This window comes from Natator depressus, chromosome 2, assembly GCF_965152275.1.
Source record: "Natator depressus isolate rNatDep1 chromosome 2, rNatDep2.hap1, whole genome shotgun sequence".
NCBI lineage: Eukaryota > Metazoa > Chordata > Testudines > Cheloniidae > Natator > Natator depressus.
Genome location: NC_134235.1, coordinates 45,578,813 through 45,601,023, shown reverse-complemented (window position 1 = coordinate 45,601,023; position 22,211 = coordinate 45,578,813). Strand labels below are relative to the sequence as shown.

General features: G+C 43.1%; 1 long non-coding RNA gene across 1 annotated transcript; it reads right to left on the bottom strand.

Annotated features, from left to right (window-relative positions):
- Positions 1 to 14,389: 14,389 nt before the first annotated feature.
- Positions 14,390 to 21,834, bottom strand: LOC141981329 (uncharacterized). Its single transcript, XR_012637734.1, has 3 exons — positions 21,680 to 21,834; positions 21,394 to 21,450; positions 14,390 to 14,586 (listed from the first exon to the last, which is right to left on the bottom strand). It is a non-coding gene; the product is annotated as an uncharacterized LOC141981329 (long non-coding RNA).
- Between the last annotated feature and the right edge of the window lie 377 nt (positions 21,835 to 22,211).

The following is a 22,211-nucleotide window of genomic DNA, read 5'->3' as shown; positions in this document are numbered from 1 at the left end:
AAAGACTTCAGGTTACAGAGACTCCACCATTTACACTAGTTTAAACCTGCAAGTGACCCAGGGTGCACATTACAGAGGAAGGTGAAAAATCCCCCAAAACAGGTTATCTGCCAATCTGACCTGGAGGAAAACTCCTTTCTGAACCCAAATATGGTAGCCGGCTGAACCTTGACTATGTCAGCAAGAACCACCAGCCAGACACCTGGGAAATAATTCTCTGTGGTAACTCTCAGCCCTCCCTATCTAGTTCCCCATCTACAGCCGTTGGGGATTTTTGCTACTAGCAGTCACAGATGGGCCACATGCCATGGTAGGCAGTCTCCTCATACCATCCTCTCCATAAACTTATCAAGCTCAGTCTTGAAACAAGTAAGGTTTTTTGCCCCCACTGCACCTCTTGGAAGGTTGTTCCAGAACTTCACTCTTCTGATGGTTAGAAATCTTCATCTAATTTCATGCCTAAACTTGTTGATGGCCAGTTTATATCCATTTGTTCCCATGTCAACATTGGCACTTAACTTAAATAACTCTCCCTCCCTGGTATTTATCCCTCTTATGTATTTACAGAGAGCAATCATATCTCCCCTGAGCCTTCTTCTGGTTAAGCTAAACAAGCCAAACTCTCTGAGTCTCCTCTCAAAAGGTAGGTTTTCTATTCCTCAGATCATCCTAGTAGCCCTTCTCAGCACCTGTTTCAGTTTGAATTTATCTTTCTTAAACATGGGAGACCAGAACTGCATACAGTATTCCAGATGAGGTCTCACCAGTGCCTTATATAATGGCAATAACAATTCCCTATTTTTACTGGAAATACCTCGCCTGATTCATCCGAGGATTGCATTAGCCTTTTTCATAGCCACATCACAGTGGCGGCTCATAGTCATCCTGAGATCAGTCGATACACCAAGGTCTTTCTCCTCCTCTGTTGCTTCCAACTGATACATCCCCAGCTTATACCAAATATTCTTTTTGATAATCCCTAAGTGAATGACCTTGCACTGTGCACTTCCCCACTCTGAACTCTAGGGTACAGATGTGGGGACCCTCATGAAAGACCCCCTAAGCTTATTCTTACCAGCTTAGGTTAAAAACTTCCCCAAGGTACAAACTTTGCCTTGGCCTTGAACAGTATGCTGCCACCACCAACCGTTTTAAACAAAGAACAGGGAAAGAGACCACTTGGAGATGTCTTTCCCCAAAATATCCCCCCAAGCCCTACACACCCCCTTTCCTGGGGAGGCTTGAGAATAATCCTCACTACTTTGTACAGGTGAACACAGACCCAAACCCTTGGATCTTAAGAACAATGAAAAATCAATCAGGTTCTTAAAAGAAGAATTTTAATTACAGAAAAGGTAAAAGAATCGCCTTTGTAAAATCAGGATGAAAATACTTTACAAGGTATTCAGATTCAAAACACAGAGGATCCCCCTCTGGGCAAAACCTTAAAGTTACAAAAAAACAGGAATAAACCTCCCTCTTAACACAGGGAAAATTCACATAAAACAAAAGATAAACTAATCCGCCTGGCCTGGCTTACCTATACTGGCTGCAATATTGGAGACTTGGATTAGGATGGGTGGAGAAGATGGATTTCAGTCTGGCCTCTCTCAGTCCCAAGAGAGAACAAAAATATAAACAAAGAGCACAAACAAAAGCCTTTACCCCCCAAGATTTGAAAGTATCTTGTTCCCTTATTAGTCCTTTGGATCAGGTGCCAGCCAGGTTAGCTGAGCTTCTTAACCTTTTACAGGTAACAGGATGTTGCCTCTGGCCAGGAAGGATTTTATAGCACTGTATACAGAAAGGTGGTTATCCTTCTCTTTATATTTATGATAGCACTATTAAATTTCATCCCATTTCTACTACTTCAGTTTTCAAGGTTTACCAGATCTTTTTCTATGATATTCCGGTCCTCCTCTGCATTGGTAATATATCCCAACTTTGTTGCATCTGCAGATTTTATAAGCACACTCCCACTTTTTGTGCCAAGGTCACCTTATCTTGGTAGAACACGGTGTATGGTGGGTCCGCCCTCAATGGTGCAAGCTCCCTTACTCTTCTGACTGAAATAATGGCTACAAGGAATGATTTTTGAGTGACAAATGAAGGAGGGAACAACACCTTATAAGTTTAAATGGGGGATTCCTCAGACCACTGTGAACTAATGTGAGGTCCCATGGTGGGGTTCATTCCTTGATAGGAGGGAAGAGCTTGAATAAGCCTTTGGTAAATCTTGCAATAGTGTGGTGGGAAATGACTGAACCCCTCTGTGGAAGGGTGAAAATCTGTGATGGCAGCTAGTTGAACTTTGATGGAGCTCAGCAATAAGCCGGTGGTCTTTGAATTCAGCAGATAATTGAGGATGTGACCCAAAGAGGATTTGAGAGGAAACATAGCTTGATGGTTGCCCCAAGCTGGGAAGCATTTCCACTTCTGCAGGTAAGTTTTCCTACTTGTTGTCTTTCTGCTATTGAGTAGCCACCTTTGAACTTCTGGAGAACAGACCTGTTCTACACCACAGAGCCTTTGAGTAGCCATGCCTTGAAATTAAACACTGCGAGAGTGGGGTGGATGACCAATCCTGATACCTGGGTAAGCAGAGTCAGGGATCAGAGGAAGGTGGAGAGGAGGCTGCAGGGACGTGCAAATCAGCTCTGGGAACCACGCCTATTTTAGCTGCAATGGTGCTATGAGAATAGCTATTAGCTCATCTTGTCTCAAGTTGATTAGAAACTTGAGCAGTAGAAGCACTGGGGGATAAGCATATACCAGGACTTAAGGCCATGTAATGATTAGGGCAGCTCCCAAGGAGCTGAGGCCATATTTTCCCCTTGAACAGAATCATCTGCACTTTGCACTGGATGGAGTTGTAAAGAGATCTACCTGTGCATGGCCCCAGGTAAGATATATCTCTTACAACACTTTGTTGTTCAATTCTCACTCATGGTCAGTGCTGAAATGTCTGCTGGGGGAATCCGCCATTGTGTTCTGTAATCCCAGTAGATAAAACCACTGAGATCTATATGTGGTATGATATGCACCAGTTCCATAGTTTCATGTCTTCAGCATATAAGGACCAGGATCTTGCTCCTCCTTGTGGATTGATATAATACATTGTTGCTCTGTTGTCCAGAATTATTTTGATTGAGTGATTCTGTTACCCGCACAAAATTCTCTGTTACTCACACACTCGGGGCACCCACCTTTACCCAGTTCTTAGGGGTCAAGGCGTAACCCTCTTAATTTAGGCACCCCCACCCTTTCCCAGTTCCTAGGGCTGCAGGTGAAAAGCACCTAACTTTACCCCTCCGTGGGCTACGGGCTCTACTCCTCCGTGGGATCCAGGAAAATACCCTTTCCCTGTGGACTCAGGGCTTAATCTTTTGCAGGTTTACTGGGTCTTTTCCCAGAGAAAGAGCTTTACACAGTAATATACTACATAACCACTACTTATTAACATCACCAACCACAGAATGCACATGCTACACATACAGTGCTCACCACTCCCAATAAGACAGAAACTTTTCTTGATGGCCAGTCAGGATCAGGTCAATCTGGGGGACTCCAGTTTCTGCACGGTGTCATTGGCAGAGTGTTGAGGTCTGGCAGCTCTGATCTTTGGGGCTGTGTCCTGGAGTTGTTTCCCAAAGAACTTCCTTTTGGACCCCAGTTTATATAGTGAAATTTGAGTCCTTTTTAACTATACCTTAACCAATCATTATACTAAAATTTTACTAACCAATCCTACGCTAGTGTAACAAAATTCTTTAACCAATCCTACCCCACCACCTTAATTAATTTACACCTAGCAAAATTAATTATGTAACAGACAGAAACAATTAAAGAACCAGAGACCATACAGATAAACAATTGGGAAATAGGGACCATAATGACAAAATAATGAAGAAATGAGGATTTCACATTATGATAAGTGATTTCTTGACAGACAGAATGCTATCAAACTAAGTTTTCTTTAACCATCTTAAGATCTGTTTCTTTATCCGGTGATAGTGGGTGCCATTAGGATGGGGTCTCCTTCTTAACAGCCTGATATTACATTGTTTTAATGTAATTTAGATGGAATGTGAGGATGTGACTTCCTGCTTCTCATAATGGCTACTGGTTGGTTGCTCGTTTAATCTGGCTGCAGACGAAGGCCTTATCCTTACAGTTCTTGATGTGTGATAGGAAGTGTGGACAAGTGTAGTTGGCTGTTCTGAGCTCCGATATGTTGATATAAAGATTGTCTCCTGAAGGGTCCATTTTCCCTGAGCTATGAAGTTTTGGAAGCATGCACCCCAACCTATTTGAAAGGCATCTGTAATCCTTGTGGGAAGAGGTTGTACAAATGGAATTCCCATGTACTTTGGGGGTCCTTCCACCAGTTCAGAAAGAATCGAGGCTCCTCAGAGGTACGGTTATCTGCTTGGATAGATTGCGTCCGTTAGGCGTGGAGAACTGTAGACTGTTCTCAACCATGTTTGAAGACTTCCAAGAGTGAAGTCTTGCTAGGGAAGTCACAAACGTACAGGCTGCCATATGGCCCATATGCCATGTGGTTGTAGGCAAGCCCTTGCAGTGGCTTGTGGACTCTGTTGGTTGTTGAAACAGCGCTTGACATTGTGGTGAATCTATCCCTGTGCTGTGGCAGAAGAGGAATACCAGAGTGGCACCAATGAAGTCTATACATTGTATGCATTTTAGGGTAGACTTCTCCACATTGATGTAAAAAGAAAAGGAGTACCTGTGGCACCTTAGAGACTAACCAATTTATTTGAGCATAAGCTTTCGTGAGCTACAGCTCACTTCATCGGATGCATACTGTGGAAAGTATAGAAGATATTATATACACACAAAAAGCATGAAAAAATACCTCCTCCCACCCCACTCTCCTGCTGGTAATAGCTTATCTAAAGTGATCACTCTCCTTACAATGTGTATGATAATCAAGGTGGGCCATTTCCAGCACAAATCCAGGTTTTCTCAACCCCCCCCCCCGCCCCCCACACACAAACTTACTCTCCTGCTGGTAATAGCTTATCCAAAGTGACCACTCTACCAGCAGAAGAGTGAGTTTGTGTGGGGGGGGGGGGTGAGAAAACCTGGATTTGTGCTGGAAATGGCCCACCTTGATTATCATACACATTGTAAGGAGAGTGATCACTTTAGATAAGCTATTACCAGCAGGAGAGTGGGGTGGGAGGAGGTATTTTTTCATGCTTTTTGTGTGTATATAATAAGATCTTCTATACTTTCCACAGTATGCATCCGATGAAGTGAGCTGTAGCTCACGAAAGCTTATGCTCAAATAAATTGGTTGGTCTCTAAGGTGCAACAAGTACTCCTTTTCTTTTTGCGAATACAGACTAACACGGCTGCTTCTCTGAAACCACATTGATGTGGAGACCCAGAGAATGAAACAAAGACAAGGCCTTGTTGGTTGCTGGCTGTGCTTCAGAAGTGAGCAGCCTTGCAGGAGCAAGTCATCCAAGTAGGGAAAGATGATAATGCCAGTCTGGCAAAGATAAGCTGCTGCGGTTGACCAAACTTTGATAAAGACCCTTGGGGCAATGGAAATGGCTCTACTTGGCTTCTCGATGCACAACATGGTCTTCTTAGTTGGTACCATGGTTATGGTACCAAAAGGAATGGGAGCCTCAGCAGTACCCATATTAGGACATGAGGTCTCCTGAGACCCAGATCAAAGAGATGACTTTCCCTATTTCTTTTCTCATTCCAGTGAATGGGGTCTCTTCTTCTTGTAGGGGCTGGAGAGTACCCCAGAGCCTCCAGGTCGTTGCTTACCATCGAAGCAGAGGTGGTCAGCAGAACCAAAGGGCCTCAGAGTGCACTCCACAAGTAGGAGTTCAACTCATATTTTTAGATCTTCTTTTAAATCCTAAGTAGATCTTACATCTAGAAGGAGTATGGGTTTCTTCTAAGCAGCAGAGGCAGTGTGAATGTCTGTTGCTGAGAGGAAAGGACCTGTGGCAGGTCTGGCAGGGTTTGAAGCCCAGGGTCTTGGGCATAACCTGCACTCGATGCTGCCACCACCCAAGTGCAAAAGCCCTTTGAGAGCCCAGGAAGGCACACTTGGGAATTCCTTCCTGTAGGGTACCCTCAAGCCCTTTCACCCCCACCCCTCCAGGGAAGAGCTGGGAAAGGGGAAAAAAGGAAATTAGCTGTTGCCACCAGCTAATTAAACAACATGTGCACAACCCTTTTAAGACAAAAATCCAATTCTGTTCTTAAAAAAGGTCAATTTTATTAAAAAAAAGAAAAGAAAAGAAAATATACCTGGGAACTCAGGCTATTGCTAGATTTTAAAAGAGCAACTACAAGGATTAAGCACCAAGAATAGCTTTCTTGAGGTCCAGCTTAAAGGTTACAAGCAAAACAAAAGCACCTGGGGTTAGCACAGCGGAATCCACAAGCCAAGAAGAAATAAAAGGGATAAACCTAATCACATCTTCCTAGACATTTCCTGATTTACTTATATATCTGGGGTTTTAAATGAGTAGTTTCTAGGTATGATACTGATGATATTTTTTTATACCTGGCCCAAGCTTCTTACAGCATAGCTGCTGCCCTGTCTGCCTCTCCCCGGGAGAAGAACAGACAGACAGACAGACAAAAGGGAGTCTTTTCTTAATTTTAAAAAGTTGTGGCCTTCCCACTGGCTTTTTTGGCAGGTGCCCACTCCCTTCCTTTTACCTATGCATAGCAAGGAGACTTTTTAACCCTTTTCAGGTAGAACAATTAGAGAACAGCTACTAAGAGGGATTTTATAGCTACTGGCTGGCTGGGTGTCCATAAAAGGGAACTACCCCCCCTTCATTTATCATAGTGTACATTTAGGGTGGGGCATAATGATTTCCCAAATATTCTTCCTTCAATTTAACAGAAAAAAACAACTTTCATACTTTTAACAGAAAAAGAAGTCTTACCTCTAGAAAATTCAATATATGAAGCTAAACAGTCTTGCAAATCAAAATGCATCATTCAGATGTAGCTTGATAATATCCAGGTGAGTATGCCAATATGTACATTTCACCAAACCAGTTTGGCTACTTCATCTGATCTGAGGTTTGTACAAATCTGAAACACATGCGTAGGCTGTTCCCTGGGAATTCCCTACACCAGCAGAAGTGGTATAAAAACTAGACGAAATATATGCACATACAAACTCTTGTCTTTCACTTGCTGTATAATCCCAACTGCACCCCATACAGGTAAGTTACTGAATAGCAAACAAAAAGCCACATGGTCCTCTTTGTAATAAAAAAAAGTACAGCAAGGGCAAAGAGCCCCAAAATTATATTGCACAGAATAGCTGCATCTGTATCATATGATACAGTCATGAGAACAAAATGTAGCAAACAATGGGTGTGACTAAAAACACCCACTGAAAAAATTTTAAAGAAAACCTTTTAGACTATGTGTTGGAGAAGATACAGAGAACTGCTCTGGAACTGAGCATATAGTTCATAACATGACAAATAACTGGTTCAATTTCATATCTTTTTCTGTTCCCTTAACAGGCAGATTGTGAAATTCTTCAATTTCATTAACATTTTTGCCTATATGATAGTCTAGCAAAACAGTTCATTGCAAATATTTAAACCCTGAAGAAATTTATGCTGTGTTAATTAGCTATATAAAGTATGTTCTATGATTGGATTATTATCTAACAGACATGAATTTTGATTATAACTGAAAATACAAATTGAAATTTGCTTACCATGAATTTTTGAACACTTAAACTTAACATTCTCTTTCCATTGATATGTGTTAGTTAAGCTCAAAAGTTCATGGAGAGCAAACACAAAAGAATTGCAGTCATGGTCAAACTTAACATATTTTCAGATTTAATAGATAAGAGTCAGGTCAGTCTTCCATCTACCAGTAAAATTGGTGTTATAAGCATCAGCAGCTTAATACAGAAGAGGGCTGTGTTCTGAGTGCTTGACATACTTTGGTGTTGCCTCATATGCTCTTGTAAATAGTCTTATCTAGGTGAGCTAGATTAGCTGCATTTAAGATTAACATTTGTTTATTCTTATGTTAGTCATAAGTCGTAAATCGTGATAAAGATTACTTGAGTTTACATATTTAATATAAAGTTTATTTAGCAGTAAATTATTTTGACAAAATACAACCACCTTTACTACTTGATTTTAATCACTGAGTCATGAAGTTCCTGAGTGATATGCCAAAACTGTAGCAGTTTACTATATAGTCTGCCACAAAATTCTACACACAAGCTAAAAATTCTCAGTTATTGTACTGTCATACCAAAGTCCAGCACAAAAATGATTCCACTCAGAATACTTCCAAAACATCTGCAAACTCCACAAAAGAAGGTGTGGTTCAAAGAAATGTGGGAGGAGTCAGGACAAAACCAAAGTACTGAGAGCCTGATTCTGCTCATTATTTTGATAATTATAGTTTAGTTTTAATTATTTATAATATCTTTGTAGATTCATAGATTTTAAGGTCAGAAGGGACCTTTATGATCATCTGCTTTGACCTCTTGCATAACGTAGGCCACAGAATTTCAGTAAGTGATTACTTCATCAAGCTCACACCTTCTGGTGAAACTAGAGCATATTTTATAGAAAAACATCCAATCTTGTGTGCTGTAAAATTAATAAAATCTTGTCTGTGACGTCCTTAAGTTTGCAGTTACTAAATTTTTGTGGAGAGGAGGAGCAAGGTTGTCAGTTCTGTGGGCTTATTAGTAAAATATGGATCAGCAAAGTTTCTACCATGAATTATTAAAGGAAAGTGACAGCCTTGCTATCAGCAGAAATATGTATGTCAGAGTGCCAAAATGTAAGTGTCAGTAGATGCCTAAGCATACAGATGACACCAGTGGACTGAAAGCATTTGTGTAATCAGTCTCCGACTTCAGGGTACTCAGAAAAGGACATTACACATTTCCATATTGTGTGCCCTCTTTCTACCATATGAGTAGTTTTAATTAAATGGGAAACCTAACAGGTCTTTGAAGTTCACATTGCTCATAGGGAAGGATGTCAGGAGTGACACTGACCTGAATTCTTACTTATGTGACTGCAGTAATGGGAAACTTCTGAAAACCTTAGTTGTTATTATATTTATTAATGATCATGTAGAGAGAGATATAACGTGTGCACTCCATTTTGAATATTGACTTCATGACATACTGAGAACATAATAGCTGTCCTGCATGACCTCACAAGCTTAAGGCATGCATAGGAACAGTGCTATATATTATTTATAATATGAACAACTGCCAGGTAAACAATCACAGAAGAGGCGGGTAGTCAGCATAGGTGAAAGTGCTTCTCAGAATAGTTCGTTTCTGTGATGGTGTGGGGAAACTGCCCAATTTATTAATTCTGGGTGGTGTTTATGAAGTTATGAAATACTGTATTTTTAATGCTTCTATGTGAATGCGGAATCCATGATTTGCAGACAAGACCTGTAGCATGTACCCATCAGACTAGGGACAACAGAGAGTGATTAAAATTGGCAACTGCACTCTCCACCAAACAATGGGTACGCTAAGGAGGGTAACTGAGTTGGGAAACGAATGTGACCAAGTGTCTCTGCAGGGGGCTGTTAGAGTGAAGGGAGTAGAAAATTCTCACGCAGGACATAGTCAGAAATAACAAAGCAGGTATTTAAAAAGGACTCATTGGAAAGGCTTTAGGAGAAACAGGAAGCTTTGGACAAGAGAGGGAAGAGATGACCTTGCTTTCACAGCCAGGGGGAGAGGGCTAGTTTAGCTGTGTGACTAACCAAGTTAAAAACCAGCTAACCTAGTTCAGAAGACAAGCCATGAGCTGCAGGAGATGGGTCCTGGATGCCCCTAGAGGACTCTGATCCCAGTCGAAAGAATGCTCTGAAGCGGTGAGAAAACTGAGGCAGATAAATGCATGTAAGGTTTTATTATTTTTGTCTAGAGCTGGGTATTTCTCAAGATCAGTGCTGTTCTAGAATCCTGTGCAAAGTTTGTGTGTGTTATGTGTTATACTTACATCATGCCCCTGAAGAGGAAACTGTAAACCCAAAGGCTGTGTTTAAACTACTGGAGAGTTTGAGGGGTCAGCACTAGTCTCAGAGGCTAGGTAGTTGGACCATATGGTTTAAGCTCTCAGGAGGTGATGCTAGACAGAGGATCTAAGCTCGCAGGAAGGGGTGCTAGACAGAGGATCTGCACATTTATTAGTATAAAGGGTTAATTTACTGGATGTGGTTTATCTTCTCTACCGCAAAGTTTAATAGTCTGTGTTTTGCCAGAAGTTTTAGTTGGACATTTATAAAACTGGGCTGCTCTAACTTGTGCTTGAGGCCAGGCCCAGGATCAGAGAGTAGACATAAAGCCACTTTTGTCCTTGCTCAGTTTTTGCACTCAGCATAATTCAACATAATCCAAGGATTGGGGACCAAGTCTCATGCTGCTGGGCTAAGAGCATGTGCATGTTCCCTTACATCAGAAATAATCAAGCGACGGTCACATCCTACTGAAATGAGGGGTAGGGAAAGCTAAGCTTTTATTTTAAGTATTGAAATATTTCCAGAGGAAGTTTGTATGAGATCAAACATCTAACAAGTTGCTTGCTTGCAGCTTTAAGACCTTCTGCAACTTTAACTCTTCACTTTGATGTCTGAAAGCAGTTTCCTAAAATTAGGAAATTCCAGTTCCTTGAAACACAAATAAGTTTTAACTAAGAAAGCAAAATGTCTTATTAGCAATATCACATAGGCACCAAGTTACCCCAGGGATGGGAATTTGACTAGCTATCACCTCAAGCACTCACTAGCTTTTGTAATCCAGGCTGGTTACTTTGCACTTCTGATTAGAGCCATTGACTTGGGAAGTCTAATGCCTACTATCCACTCATAAGGTATTTATATTCCCGTACAGCGTGACCCAAGTTTGAAAACAAAGGCTGCACTGCTGCTGTTGAACAAAACGACAGAAGTATGGATTCTTGCATGCAAAGTTTTGGACAGGAATACCCAATTTTGCAGGTGTTCTTCAGCCTTTAAAATTCCAAAGAGCAGAATCATTTCTAGTCAGCTTAGTAAGAAAATCAGTTGTTACTGATCACCACTAAATCTAGTATTTACTTTTTGCTGCAGGTGGTTTTGCACCTACCATAGCTCAATGATCCTTCTTACAGTAAAAACAATCAAAGAGAATTTAAGTAAATCTGGGGACCTTAAAAGCTAAGTGTTTTTCACGTGTGAGATGTTTGAGACAGATAATGAATGAGGAAAGAACACATGAATATCAAGGGAATTCTCAACTGATGATCAAAACAAGGAGGATTTTAAAAAGCCCGAACATTAACAGATGTTGCGATGTGGCATACCAGTCTTTCAGATCTTGTTGCAATTACTATTAGGAAAGACAGACAACATAGTCATCATAAATGTTTGGATAGCAGTGATTTGTTTGATTGGAGGATTGTTACGAAATGCTGTAATATCCTGTATTAGCTATATGCAATTAAGATTACTGGTATATACAAAAATATACAGGTGTGTGTATAATTCAGGGTTTTTCCCCTTTTGTGCCTTAAATTATACAGATACATAATTGAAAAAAAACACAATGTATTATTTAATATGCCATAATCTTTCAATATAAGACCAGTATTTACCACTATTTATAAGTACAATATTTAAATACAAACTTAGCAACTTATCTTGTCCACTCCACTCAAATACATTTGTCAACACTTCCCCCCATCCACCCCTTATGCTTTGAGCCCTATCTTGTAATATGATATTTGAGGACACTCATCTCCTCACAAGATTAGGTCCTTGCTCAAAGTTTGTTTCTGCTCAACTTGCCCAAGACACTATTGCTTTCTCTGCACTTGCATTTTTCTTCTAATTTTCCATTGTTGCCCTGTCACCTGTGCAGCCAGTGATAGCAATGGTGGGAGCACCAGTGTAGACAGGTTGATGGTAGTTGCTGACATCATCAGACAGTCTAGACCTCTTTGAGCAGCATTATACAGGATGGTGGCTAACACATGGGACTGTCTACGCTGGTGCTCCCTCTATTTTTATCACAAGTAGTGCAGTGCTAGAAAATTTTGAGGAACAATGCTCGAGTGGACAGAGCCTATGGGCCCAATTCTGTCCTGATATACACTGTGCAATTCTGCTGAATTTGAATGGTTCCATGAGCATAACTGCAGTCAGAATTTAGCAGTGTGCCACATTCCTGCATAATGTGAAATCCTGGCTCCATTGATGCTAACAGCAAAACTCATTGATTTTGATGAGTCCAGGATTTCACCTATTATATTGAATGGTGACTCTCACAAAACTGACAATGTCCTTTAATATCACAGTCCACCCAGAAAATATCCTCAATCTTTGCTGCTTAGACTTTGCAAAAATAGGTGTCAGCATTAATGGTGTCTTGAAACAAAATATTTTAAAAATTCGGTTTGCAGCATTCCGTAACTTCTTGGATGCAAAACTATCACTTTGTTTTCCAGCAGCAGTTAATGCCTCACATCTTAAATTTACAGTGATGTGAAACCCAAAGCCTTTCAAATTACTTGGTATGATGCCAAATAAAATACCAAAGAAGGATAGGATTTTCCACAATCAGCTGCAGATTCTTCTAAATTTTCCCTGTGTAACCAGACATTACTCATTCCTGCCTGGGGAATTCCCACTACATTACAAAACTTTTTTTTTCTCTTTTTAAAATACATTTAAATATGAATTGAACTGTTGGTTTCAGTTCATCAAATAAAATACATAGCTACTGCCACAGAACTTGAATCAAATGGAAAAACTGCTTTCCTTCCGTCTTATATTTTAACAAGTGGAAGTGCTATTTGGTTCAAGCCCCTGAGTTGTCATTCTTAAAAAAAAAAAAAAATTGTAGTCAGCAGCAACTGGCTACTGCTTCCTATCACCCATTTGTTTTCCTTTTATTTATTGTTACCAAAGTGGGGCAAATTCTGCTCACACCCAACAGGCAGAAGTTGGGAAGGCTATCATTGACTTCAGTGGATTTTGGATCAGGCTCTAAGTGTAATTTACTGTACTTCTGGAGTAAAATCCTGGCTCCTTTGAAGTCAATGGGAGTTTGACACCCAGGATAAAAACGCTCATTGGCTTCAACTTGGCCAAGATTTCATCTCTGGTTAACAAAACAGGTATGCAGCATGTTTTACACAGCCTTACAAACTATGAAAATAATCTATAATATTAACAGACTTCAGACCATAGTGCTATTGTACAGTAAGTGCTGAGCCATTGTGAAGAATATTTTTCTGCTACTCTACTGTTTCTTTTTTGTTTGTTTTAAAATGTAATGCTCTTTTGCCACTTTTAATCTCTTTTTGCAAGTTTACATTTTACATAACACAAAAATATCAATACAAAAAATACCAAGATATATAATATACTTTTTTGTATGGACTCCATAAATCTTCAAAAGTGATATTTATAATTTGTGGTGAACAGTTATAATGGGTGCCATTAAAACGGTACATTTACCACTTAGCGTGGTTAAATTTATCACAGTATTTGAAATAGTTCCCATTCTAAGTATAACAAGTATAACAAATACCAGCATAACAGTAAATACTGCAGTGTAGTAAAGGCACATTTTTAATAGTTCCCACTGTATATTTTCATTATTAAAATATTAATCTTTTACATATTATGAGCCAGGTGAAATCTTGTTATGGGTAGAGTTAACACTGATGCATAAACACGCCCTTCAATTAACATAACTGTAAGGATAATTGCCCATCTAGAAACAAAAGGAGTATGTGAATCTGCCTTGCCTGAGTATTGTTTGTTTGTGTGTGTGTGTGAGAGAGAAGGCAGAACACAGAGGACCAGACAGAAAAGCAAACAGCCAGAGGGAGCAGCTGAAAGCATGGAATCTGACCCTGAAAAAAATTTGAAGGAGAGGTTTTTGGGTCAGGGCGCAGGATGAAAACATGCAAATAAGAAGGACTGTATATGCAAAAACATGCACACCTCATGGCAGATTGCATCCTTCTGGGAAAACCAAAGTGTTCTTAAACGACAGATGAAAGTGAAAGTTGAAATTAGGGGAAGCTCAGAATTACTCTATTACTTCTACAGGTTACTGTGTACAATATAGTATTGAAACACGGGAAGTGAACCCTCTGAAACTCAAGAACAGAGAGGTTGCAGGTGGCAAATGCAGAGAGTGAACAGAGATAGATCTAATATGGCATCTAAACAGAGAGCTGCAAATAACTGTCATGCATCACAATGTTGCAACAGTGTATAGTATAATTTTATTGCAATTTATCATCAAGTACAGATGCAATGTCAGTATCTGAAAATTTAGCATCCTCATCTTATCTTCCGACCTCCACTGGCTGCTGGAAGTAAAGGGATGGACAGAAGGTATAACCACACTCCTTATTCTCTCTTGGCCATACGTTCCATTCATGAAAGAAGGCTAGGCATTTCCCTTATTCACACTGTCCATTTGCTTAGCACTCCACTTTTTGATTAACTTGCATGAAGTCTTGCAAACATCAGTTTACTTGCTTTGTTCAGGATGAAGTAGAGCTAGTGGGACACAGAATGTACTGAAAAATTATATGTTCAGCTTTGAAGAGTTGCATTCATAAGAACCACAGGTCCAGCATAATTGATCTGGATATTTTAGTCTTACTCCAATGTCCCCATCTACTTCTAGATTCTCTCTCATGAAATATAGAGTAGTTAATTCTTTCTAGATCATTAGGTTAATATAGTATGACTGAAAAAAGCACCTAAGGGGTTTAGGAGCATGAGCATCAGTGAAAGCTGACTTGCTCAAACCAAATTCTGATTGGCAAGTTGAGCCTTTTTGAATCGGTTACATCTGTGTAAGTCCCAATGGTGCAGTGCTGGGGCATTACTAAAGAACAAAGAAACCCCTTTATCTGTTAAGTAAAGTAAGTTTTAACGCGGAAGAAAGATAGTACAGACTGAGGCCTTATCTACACTACAGAGTTCTGTCGACAAAACAGTGGATGCATATACACTACAATGTGACTTTGGGCATAAAAAATGCCCTGTTTTGGTGACAAAATAAAATCACCTCGATGAGAAACATAAGACTTTTTGCACAAAAGTTTTGTTGACAAAGTGCCAGTGTAGACTTTGTGCTTGATTTTATCACTTTAATTGGCCCCCAGAAGGCGTCCCACAATGCCCATCCTGACCTCTCTGGTCAGCAGTTTGAACTCTGCTGCCCTGCAGCCAGGTAAACAACCATCTGCCCCTCCCGCTTTAAAGCCCCAGGAATTTTTGAAATTCCATTTCCTGTTTGCTTGGCATGGAGAGGTCTCATCACATCTTCCCAGGTGACCATGGCAGCCTCACCCGCCAAACACTCTCACTTGGACCACTGTGGAGCTGTTGGCTCTGCTCAGTATTTGGGGACAGGAGGTTGTGCAGTCCCAGCTGCACTTCAGCCATAGGAATTTCTATATCTACAGGCAGATTTCTCGAGATTTGTGCAAAAAGGGGTATGACTGGGACACAGTGCGGTACAGAGTGAAGATAAAGAAGCTGAGACTGGCGTACCAGAAAGTGAAGGAGGCAAACTGTGGCTCTGGTGCGGCATCGAAGACCTGCCAGTTTTATAAGGAGCTGGATGCTATCCTCAGCAGTGACCCCACCTCCACCACTAAAAATCCCATGGATATTTCGGCGGGCCTGGAGGCGGCTGCAGAAAGAAGACCTAACCCAGAGGACAAAGTTGTTGATGAAGAGTTGGAGTTAGACAATGATTTGGAGCCCATGGCAGGATCACCCAGTGGGGAAGACAGCCAGGAACTGTTCAGCACTCCAGAAGAGACTAGCCAGTCTCAGAAGTTGCTCTCCAGCTAGCAAGAAGCAGAAGAGGAGACACCAGGAAAGTGGCTTTGCTTTGTGTATTGCAGAGGTGGGTTCAGGGTATAGAAATATACAAGGCTTGCTGTGTTTCTGTGTGTTGGACATTTCCCTGTGCAGCTAATCAGCACAGCGGAACAGAGTGTTGATGCATGCCAAGAGCTGTAGAAAACTTTCTTGGAGGTACTTGGCAATCCTCTGCCGAAGGTTGCTGGGCAGAGCTGCTTTATTCCTTCTTCCATCATAGGAAACTTTCCCATGCCACTCAGCAATCACTTGTGCAGGGACCAAAGCAGCAAAGAGGCAAGCAACATACGGACCAGGGCAGAAGCCGCAAGCATGTAGTAGATGACCCTTGCTTCCCACAGCAGTGAGATATCTGCTACAATGACCCCCACCTGTGGGAAAGTGTGGGACATTTAGAATTTTGTCCATAGTTGGCTGCACCATGACCCTTCCAGAGTGCTATTCCCCAGGTGGAGCGCCCCCACCCCAGCCAACTCGCACCATGCTTGGGGTGTTCACCAAGATTTGTGCTTGCCAAAGGTCAGTGAGAAAGTGATTTGTTATGTTACCAGAGCTATATTTTACTGAAATGTTTCAATGCTGTGAGTGAACTTAACAATCATGCTTCTGTGTATTGTTTGTTGTGTTTGTGCAGATGTGGCCTTCAGGGGCACCCCCTACACACTGGTGGAGGGTCTCCGCCAGATAGAAAGCACCCAAGATGGAGCAAAGACAACCTGTTCAGGAGGTACTGCAGTGCTCCAATCCAGAGAAAAGGGAGCACAGAGAGTGGAGGGAAGCTGAAAGGCAGGACAGAAAAGAAAATCAGGAGTTCATTAAGGATGCTACTGTGCAGATGATTAAAGTCACGGAGAAAACGCAAATGCTGAAGTCCTTAATAATGTTGCAGATACATGCCTGCCCACCCTCCCCTGCAGCACATTCAGAACTGTTTTCCGTGCCTGTCCCCAACCTCCACCCGTACATTCCTTTCCACTTTTTGGAACCTCTCAGTTTCCCATTCACTCCACCCCTCGGACAACTTTCAAAATGATAGCTGGACCTACACACAGCTCTGAAGTCTGCCCTTCCCTGGTACCTCCTTTCCCACCAACCATGTTTGTGTGTGTTCTTTTTCTTTACTTATCATGCAAAAACTTTGCTTTTAATCTTTATCTGTTTCCTACAAATTGAGATAGCAGGCACTATCAAGACACACACAGGCTGTTTAATCATTTGTTTACTGGAATTTAAGGCCCCAAAATATACAATTGCTTCCTAGGATAACTAGAAGTAATATAACACTGCAGTACCAAGCGCAGGGATATACATTACTGGTTCTCATTTTCAAAGTGTTGCCTCAAAGCCTCTCTGATTCAAATTGCCCCCCTCTGTGCCCCTCTGATAACCCAGATATTTGGCTGCTCAAAATCAGCAGCCAGGCAGTCTGCCTCAGCATTCCACCCCTGCCTGAGCAAACCTTTCACCCTTAGCTTTACAAATATTATGCAATGTACAACACACGGCTATGACTATGGGAATATTATCCTTATTGAGGTCTAGCCTGCCATAAAAGCATCGCCAGCGCACCTTTAATCTGCCAAAGGCACATTCCATAGTCATCCGACATCTACTCAGCCTGTTGTTGAACCACTCCTTACTGGTATCAAGGTTTCCCGTGTAAGGTTTCATGAGCCATGGCTATAAAGGAGTAAGCTGGGTCTCCCAGGATCACTATGGGCATTTCAACAATCCCCACTGTAATCTTCTGGACTGGAAAGAAAATCCCCACTTGCAGCTTTCTGTACAGGCTGGAGTTACTGAAGATGCATGCATCATGAATCCTCCAGGACCACCACACGTTGATGTCAGTGAAACATCCATGGTGATCCACAAGTGCCTGCACCACCATGAAGAAGTACCCCCTTCCTATTGATGTACTCTGTCACAAAGTGGTCTGATGCCAAAATTGGAATGTGTGTGCCATCTATCACCCTGCTGCAGTTATGGAAACCCATTTCTGCAAAGCTGTCCACTATTTCATGCACATTTCCCAGAGTCATGGACTTTCATAGCAGGATGTAATTAATGGCCCTGCACACTTGCATTAACGCAGACCCAACAGTTGACTTCCCAACTCCAAAGTGATTCACAACCGACTGTTAGTAGTCTGGAGTTGCCAACTTCCACACTGCGATCACCATGCGCTTCTCTACTGATAGGGCAGTTCTCATTTTGGTGTCCTTGCACAGCACTGCTGGGGTGAGCTCTGCACACAGTTTCTGAAAGGTGGCTTTCCACATCCGAAAGTTCTGTAGCCACTACTCTTCATCCCAGACCTGCATGACAATACAATCCCACCACTCAGTGCTTGTTTCCTGAGTCCAAAAGTGATGGTCCACCTTATGCAGCTGTTCCTTGAATACCAAAGGAAATCTAAAGTTCCTTCTATCCATATCATAGGAGGTCAGGCAACTGGGAGTCCTGTTCAGTTAGAAACTTTATAATTAACTGAACTGCCATCCATGATGTGTTAATGACAATAATCAGAGCATGGGAGAGCAGTGAGTGATCCATCCCTTCACACAGAGATACCAGGGTGCCCAGCAAACAAGGGCAATTGAAAAATGCCACAAAAGAAATCCGGAAGCCCGTGGAATCCTGGGATAGAAAATAATGCCTCATGGGACTTTGAACCCAGTCCCAAGATGTGTCGCAATCTGCTCCGCCTTCCTACAAGACCTAGCGGCAGTAGGTGTTGAGCTGGACTGTGGGATAGGTACCCACAGTACACTGCTCACACTGTCAAAGTTAGTGCTCCAAATGTGAATGGGCTCTGCCAACAGAGGAAGCATAGTGTGAACATGAAATACCGATTTTTATTACAGCACTTTTTGAGTGTTGACATAACATTAGTCAACAAAACTCTGTAGTATAGACAAGACCGGAAGGAGGGAGGGAAGAGAGGTAGCTGAGGCTGTGGGACTGGAAAAGAAAGCAATAGTTTTTAAACTGATTCTCTCCCTCCAAAGTGACAGACTGCCTTTTCAGTAGCAGTTTGTAGCTCTACAGCCCCTTTTAGCTCACTTTCTGTTTTAAAGACTATAGTAGATTATTAAATATTCCAAATTTACTTCCTTTAATAGAAAATGAAAGCATTTATTACAAACTGTAGCTGAAAGGGCAGCCAAGCTTCTTGGGGCACAGAAACACAACAAGGAGATACAAATAATCCAGTGGATCAACAGAGGAGCAGGGCGGTGGGGGGAGTTGAAAAATATTTAGCAGATATTAAAAACAGCACTTTTTGTCATCTATTTATTCGAAACCACTTTTCATAGGAGGACACTTAGAATCTCTCTCCTCTTCCTTTACCTCAACTTCCCAGCTTCTTGAAGTTTTAGGGATAGGGTTGCCAACTTTCTAACTGCAGAAAACCAAACACCCTTGCCCCTCCCTCTACCCCACCCCTTCCCCGAGGCCCTGTCTATTCTCCAAGGCCCTGCCCTTGTTCACTCCATACCCCCGCCCCCCGTCCCATCGCTTGCTCTCCCCCACCTTCACTCACTTTCACTGGGCTGGGTCACGGGGTTCAGGCATGTGATGGAGTGAGAGCTCTGAGTTGGGGCCAGGGATGAAGGGTTTGGGGTGCAAGAGGGGCTGAAGGGTTCAGAGTGTGGGAGGGCACTGCAGGCTGGGGCAGGAGGTTGCGAGGATGAGACCTCTGTCTGGGGGTGTCGGCGCTGGGTGGGGCCAAGAATGAGGGACTTGGGGTGCAGGAGGGGGCTCCAGGCTGAGGAAGGGGGTTGGGGGTGCAGGCTCCTGGAGTTTGGGTGCAGAAGGGGTGCCAAGCTGGGACAGGGGGTTGGGGCACAGAAGGGGGTTCGGGGTGCAGGCTCCAGGGAGCACTGACCTCAGGCGGCTCCCAGGAAGTGGCGAAATGTCCCTCCAGCTCCTAGGCAGAGAGGCAGCCAGGGGTCTCCGCATGCTGCCCCCACTCACAGGCACCGTCCCCGTAGCTCCCATTGGCCGTGGTTCCCAGCTGGCATTCAGGGTGGGGGCAGCACACAGAGCCCCTGGCTCTGCCTAGGACCCAGATAGACATGCCAGCCACTTCCTTGGAGCTGTGCAGAGCCAGTCAGGGAGCCTGCCAGCCCCACTGCACTGCCAACTGGACTTTTAACGGTCCGGTCAGCGCTGCTGACTGGAGCCTCCAGGGTCCCTTTTTGACTGGGTGTTCTGGTAAAAAACTGGATACCTGGCAACACTATGTAAGGATCTTTTTAAAATGAAATTGAAATATAATGGTCCTTTAATGGAAATAAAACCACAACAGGAGAAATGAAGTAAATAGTAGGCTACTGCCATATTCTCCAGATGGTGTTGCATATGGCCTTCAGTTTCAACATGTGACAGACAGGCCTATGATCATGACTTAATTGAGTGTCTGTCAATTTTGTTTGAAAAATTATATTTTAAACTTTAAACTTCTTCATCACAATAGAAGAACTATATCTGGTAAATATGCAAATACTGGTCCTGATCCTACAATGATGTACACACGAGTCAAGTTAAGCATCTGTATACAGTGAATCAGGTAAATAAATTTTTGCAGAGTTGGGGCCACTGGGAGTTAACTAATTGCTACTTTTAAAATAGCAGTACAGAGAAAAATCCCTAAGAAACAAAAATCTAAATAATACAAGAGATAATACACCTCGGCGAGAAGATTAGCGCTTGGTGCGCCTTGGCTGAAACACCCAGGCATCAGTGTGAACGGGGTGTTGCATTACTGCGCTCTGATCAGCCTCTGGAAACGTCCCATAATCCCCTTAAATCAAGTGGCCACTCTTGTCATTGTTTTGGAATCGCTGTAAGAATGCAGATATGCCCTTTGAAACCTCCATTTCTGACAGCTGGCATGCTTATCTGCTCTGAGACAAAGCAACCATTAGTGTGGAATGCTATGTGTGTGTGTGTGTGAGAGAGAGAGAGAGAGAGGCGGGGGGGGGGGGAGAGGGAGTCTGCTGCTGTCTGAACTTACAAGACAGCATGCTGACATGCTCTCAGCCCCCCCCCCCAAAACCCACTCTCTCTCCCCCCACATACACACAACACACTCCCTATCACACTCCACCCCACCCCCACCTCCCATTTGAAAAGCAGGTTGCAGCCACTTGCATGCTGGGATAGCTACCACAATGCACTGTTTTCTGTGGCCCTTGCAAGAGCTGCTAATGTGGCCAAGCCAGTGAGTTTGCAGCTGGCAGTATGGACAGACTGCAGCGCCTTCCCTACTGCTCTCTATGAAGGCTGGTTTAACTCAAAGCACTCTACACCTGCAAGTGTAGCCATGCCCCTAATAAGGTTAGTGAGCTTGATGTTTGCAGCAGCTCAACATGCAGAAAGTAGCTGAAAGTTACAAGGAAGAGTTCACGCTCCTGGTTCCTGGGTCCACTGGCTCTTCCCAAACGCATCAGCACTTACCCGATTTTTCATGTTCTAAAGCCCACTTGCAAGGCAACAAGGGTAACAACAAAAAATCTGTCAAGGAAAAACGGCAAATTATGAACTGTGTTTATAGAGAAAGAAATGCGAAGTCTTTAAAAGCTTTGTTTTAATGTTTCCTTCCAAGCAGCGCACTCCTCCCTTGCTTGGCATTTACACGTGATCAAAACTACTTACAAGACAGTAACACCCTTGCCACTGATACTCATGACAGTTACCAAAGTGTTGCTACTATAATGACGCACTCGAGCAGCAGTGTGCTCACCTCGCTTGTACTCCGAGAAAGGACGTGGGAAAGCAGAGACAGCGCCAGTGAACGCTCTGCGGACACTGCTCCACTCTTTCTCCCCTCCCACAAGCCCCCGCTCCCAGCCCAGCCCGCCGGGGTTTCACGCACCGCTCTGCTTCGGACTTTCCTGATTGCAAGCCGCGATTTCCCGGAAGAGGTGGGTGAGGTCTGACGCCTCCACGTCCGCCAGGAGCAGCTGAGATTGGAGGCTGCCTGTGCGTGCGGCTCCCTGGAGGAGGCGGCTAGGCTGGGCGCGGCGCTCGGGGCAGGAGTTGGGCTCTCCTTACTTTTGATCTTTGAGGCTCGGGTGTGCGCGCCTGCCCCCCTCCCTCACCCCAGGCTGGTAGGAGGCTCCCAGAGGGGAGCGGGGCGGGAGGCCCGTCCGCCGCCGCGTGCGATGACGCTTCCGGGGGGCTCTTTTGGCCGCAAGAACAAGCGCCCGGAGACGGGGAAGCGGGGGGACGAGTCCTAGGCTCTGGCGGCTAAGCCCGGAGCCGGGAAGGAGCTG